The sequence below is a fragment of the Ovis canadensis genome, chromosome 18 (assembly GCF_042477335.2).
Source record: "Ovis canadensis isolate MfBH-ARS-UI-01 breed Bighorn chromosome 18, ARS-UI_OviCan_v2, whole genome shotgun sequence".
Taxonomy (NCBI): domain Eukaryota; kingdom Metazoa; phylum Chordata; class Mammalia; order Artiodactyla; family Bovidae; genus Ovis; species Ovis canadensis.
Window position 1 is genome coordinate 63,391,970 of NC_091262.1, and position 5,232 is coordinate 63,397,201.

The window sequence follows — 5,232 nt, forward strand, 5'->3', positions numbered from 1 at the left end:
TTGATGAATATGAAAGAGGAGAGTGGCAAAATTGGCTTAAAACTTGACATCAGAAAACTAAGATCATGGCATGTGGTTCCACCACTTCATAGCAACAGATGGGGAAAGAGTAGAAACAGTGACAGATTTTATTTTTGGGGAGCTCTTAAACCAGTCCATTCTGAAGGAGATCAGCCCTGGGACTTCTTTGGAAGGAATGATGCTGAAGCTGAAACTCTAGCACTTTGGCCACCTTGTGCGAAGAGTTAACTCATTGGAAAAGACTCTGATGCTGGGAGGGATTGGGGGCAGGAAGAGAAGGGGACGGCAGAGGATGAGATGGCTGGATGGCATCACTGACTCGATGGACGTGAGTCTGAGTGAACTCCAGGAGTTGGTGATGGGCAGGGAAGCCTGGCGTGCTGCGATTCTTGGGGTCGCAGAGTTGGACACGATTGAGTGACTGAACTGAACTGAACTGAACTGAAAATCACTGCAGATGGTGACTGCAGCCATGAAATTAAAAGACGCTTACTCCTTGGAAGGAAAGTTATGACCAACCTAGATAGCATATTCAAAAGCAGAGACATTACTTTGCCAACAAAGGTGCATCTAGTCAAAGCTGTGGTTTTTGCAGTAGTCATATATGGGTGTGAGAGTTGGAATATGAAGAAAGCTGAGCACCGAAGAATTGATGCTTTTGAACTGTGGTGTTGGATAAGACTCTTGAGAGTCCCTTGGACTGGAAGATACAACCATCCCGTCCTAAAGAAAATCAGTCCTGAATGTTCATTGGAAGGACTGATGCTGAAGCTGAAACTCCAATACTTTGGGCACCTGATGCAAATAACTGACTCATTTGAAAAGACCCTGATGCTGGGAAAGATTAAAGGTGACAGAAGAAGGGGATGGCAGAGGATGAGATGTAATGATGGCATCACTGACTCAGTGGACAGGAGTTGAGTAGTCTCTGGGAATTGGTGATGGACAGGGAGGCCTGGCATTTTGCAGTCCTTGGGGTTGCAAAGAATCAGACAGGACTGAGCGACTGAAATGAACTGAACTGAAGGTGTAAATACCTGGAGGCTGACTGGAATGTAAAGAATTTATCATTTTACTTCCCATGTTGGTGAATAATGGTTTATGCATTGCAGGTCTTTATTAACTATTTAGTGAACTGAACTGAAAAACAGTAACCCAGTTTGCAACTCCAATTTATGCTAATGTTCATAAGTTCAGTTACTAATGTCCACTGATTAAAATCATTGAACCCCTTTGAAATTTTTATGTAATTAAAAATGAGGAAAACAATGAAAATACACTGAGAGGTTCAGCTCATTCAGTGTGGAGTTTGCCAAATGATCCCTTCTCACTTTATTTGGTGAATATAGAGGGCTAGGGAGGAAAGGAGGGAGAGGATGGTGTAGTAGAAATTGCCCCATGAATCACTTTTTTGAAATTTCACTTGACAAAAATATATACTGAAATTTTCCAGGTGATTTCTAATTTTTAAGGTATTTTAGGCTCCTTAATTTTATGTAACTAGATGTTTCTTTACATATTTAACAATTTAAGGCAGTTGCTAAATTTAAAATTATTTTCTGTATAAATCTGAGTAATTTGAGGTGTTTTTAGTTTTGATTTTTAATTCTCTTTTTAAACTTGGAAATTTCAGATATATTTTTTCTTATATTCCTTTAGAATAGTTAACTTTCTTTGTCATTTATATGAGCCAAAGAATATATGATATGGGTTACAGGCCCAACTTCTAGGGGCTATTATTGTATTATAGCTGCCTTATTATGTCATTCAGAAAGATTATACTTTGACTCCAGCAAATTATTTTTATATGCCATTTCAATGTTAGTAACAGATTAAAAGAGGATAATGTGAAATAAGAGAATAAATTCTTTTAGAAATATTAGTGGTTTAGCTTTAGGTTTTATTCATTACTTTGGTCAAAATAGCCTCAGCTTGATCTTTTTATGTGTGTATTATCTATTTTTAATATATTTGAGACTGAAAGAATAAAGCTTAAGTTTCCAGAAGCAGCCAAATAATCGCACTTTGAATTTATAAGATCTTTTCTTTTTAAGCTGACAGCTGATGAGACATTTGCATTTGAACCTGGCAACATGTAAATTTGAAAGTTTGAATGAATAAGATTGTGAATTAAATGAAGGAGAAAAATATTACTCTTAAAATTTTTTGGAAACCATTAAATAGGGATTACAAACCAATTTATTTTTTAGGCAAATGTTACTTTATCAGCTTTTTCAGATCCTTAAAATTTTTCTTCAGATTTTTTCCATAAGCTTATCTAATCTTTAGCTGTGATTTTTAATAAATGTTTCTGCTTAGGAATGTATTACATGTCTTATATCCAGATCTGGTTATAGATTTGGTTTTACAACTTTTTCCCAGTTTGAATGAAATGATCAAGCCCAATAATTTGGAAGATAGCATAAAGATAAATTACCAACTGAGCTATCAGGGAAGCCCAAATTTTAGATTAGTTACAGATAATGTCAATTTAGTCACCTTTTCAAATGTTTCCATGGTATCCATGGTGAGAGATTAAGCACAATGTCAGATATGAACTAAATTTGGTATGTCTACAGAAACAAGAAGACTTTTCTGAATATTGATTAGTAGTTACATGGTTGGTGGCTCAGTGGTATGTCAGTGCAGGAGATGTGACTTTAATGCCCTGGGTAGAGAAGGAAATGGCAACCCACTCCAGTATTCTTGCTAGAAATCCCACAGACAGAGGAGCTTGGTGAGCTGCAGTCCATGGGGTCACAAGAGTTGGACACAACTCAGAGACTAAACACCACCACCACCACAACCACATAACATGGTTGCTAAATTGTTTAATACTGGTTTTGAGGATACCTCTTATCACACATTACATTTTTTTTCTTTTAATGTCAAGATACTTTATTCCTTTTTGTTAAAACCAGTTGCAACACTAAGCTTCTGGCCCATCCTGCTGATACACAAGCCACAAACGCTTGCTCAGCAGTTGAAGCCTTTAGTAGCATGTTTGAAAAGTGAATAAAAATCCATATAAAACAAATATTCAAATAGTTTTGTTGGAGGAGTGTGTAATTTCCTCAGTTCTGTCTCGCTACAGCAAAATTTTGAAGCAATGGAAGGACCGGTGTTACAGCTCCATGTTACAGCTCAGTTTTATTTGGCAAGCAAAGGAAAATATATCCTCGAGGCATGAGGGTGGGCCAACCCAGAAGACACAAAGAGAAGAGAAACCCCCAGCTCAATTTTGGCTCCTCTTTTTATACGCTTTTTCTCTTCCCCCTGAGCCTGCCCTATGTAAATTGGGCTAGCCAGGAGGGCTGTCTGTTTTACCTGAGGTCTTCACGCTGGTCCTTGGACCTCCCTTTGTTCTATTTTCACAGCTTTTCCCTTTGTCTTTTAGCCACGGCCATTCTGGACTCCTCTTTCCTGTTCTAACTACCTAACAGTTTCCACAGGAACACAGATAAATGTGACCCCCATCTCCCAGTCTTCCACACTGGTGTACCTGTGTGCCAGCCCTACTCATATAGACATCTCAGAACGAGCAGTAATTAAGTTAAATGGTCCCCCCCCAAACCTTTAAATCAAGCTAAACTCACAGTTAACAGCTACAAGAGTGGTAGCTACATGTTAATACAAGTGGAAGCACAGTCTGCTGAATGCTGCTTCATGCTGCTCTCTTGGGCACAGAACAGGGTGCAGGGGGCTGACTTCCTGCTCCTCCACTCTGGGTGGGAAGTCCTGGTTTTGAATCTGCTTCATCAGTTGCCATGTTGGCCCTGGCATCACATAGTAGACGGTAGGTCTCTGAAATCCATTGATGGTAGAAGCAGCAGTGACAGTGTAAGCACCCATGTTCTCAAAGAGCATCCAATTGCCCACATGCAGGTTACCGTGCTCAACAATGTGGTCCAGGCCATCACAGATTGGTCCCCAGACGCTGGATGAATAACACTTCTTGTCTGGTTTTGGTCTCTTCTGCAGAAGAGGCTTCATGTGTGTGATCCTAAAGAATGCAGTTAAATGACCCATATACTCCATCATTCACGTAATACATAACTGTTTGTTCACTTGACTCCTCTTTATCATCAGAGTCTGTCTGTTCCTTTAATATGAGTTTTTTTTTTTTTGGCAATGATATTAACTGTGAATGTGAAAGCTGATTGCAACATAGTATCTGCCTGGCTCAGATATGATTCTCACTCCAGAGTCTGATGGAAAATACTTGTCCAATGCTGGCTTGATTACACTGGTGATCTCCAAATTTAAGCTTTACATCCTCAGATCCAGGAAAGCCACCACCAATAGCAAGCAGATACATGTTGAAATCAACCTTAGCTCCTATGTCAAAAACACAGCAGGCATCAGAGATCACCTGCACAAAGGTCTCAGGATCAGTACAGCCACTTCCCACATGGAAGCTGACACAAATGACATCAATATCTAGCTCTTTTGCCCATTCCAAAAGAAGCCTGTGGCACCAAATTTGACACTGAGGTGACATACTGTTTTGGAATTATCAGTGGCAATCCGCAAAACCAACTTGACCTTTGGATGTGCCCTGGAAACTTTCATCAATTCGACTTCACTATCAAAAGTCATCATCTGTACCCTGTTACTGGCAGTGTACTTAATCTGAGACACTTGTTTATACAGATTTGCACAGGTAATCCTCTCTGGAGGCATCCTGAGACAGCACCAGTTGTAATTTAGTCTTGCTGGCACAGTCAAGTCTTGTCCTATTGGCAGCTCGGGTCTTCACTATGGTTCTATTGTCATTGCATTTGACTGCAAAAATGGTGGTGACCGAGGAAGAGCTTTAAACCATCTCAGATGTTTCTTTAGAGTGTTTCCCAGATCTGCAATGTAGAAGGCATGCTTATCATCATCAGAAGAAACTTCATTAGTTTTTTTGGTCTAGAAGGTCCTTGGTAGTAATGCTTTCATCTAAGAAATGGCAGTCAAACTCATTACTAAAGCTGTTCATGGTTTCTTGATGTCTTTTTGAAACACAACAAACTGCAAATAGGGTTGGTCAGTTAGTCAGTTCAGTCATGTTCGACTCTTTGCGACCCCATGGACTGTAGCATGCCAGGCCTCTCTGTCTATCACCAACTCCCGGAGTCCACCCAAACTCATGTCCATTGAGTTGGTCTTGCCATCCAACCATCTCATCCTCTGCCCTCCCCTTCTTCTCCCACCTTCAATCTTTCT

General features: G+C 39.9%; 1 pseudogene; it reads right to left on the reverse strand.

Moving 5' to 3' along the window:
- Positions 1-3,641: 3,641 nt before the first annotated feature.
- Positions 3,642-5,005, reverse strand: LOC138423601 (ornithine decarboxylase pseudogene; annotated as a pseudogene).
- Positions 5,006-5,232: the final 227 nt, after the last annotated feature.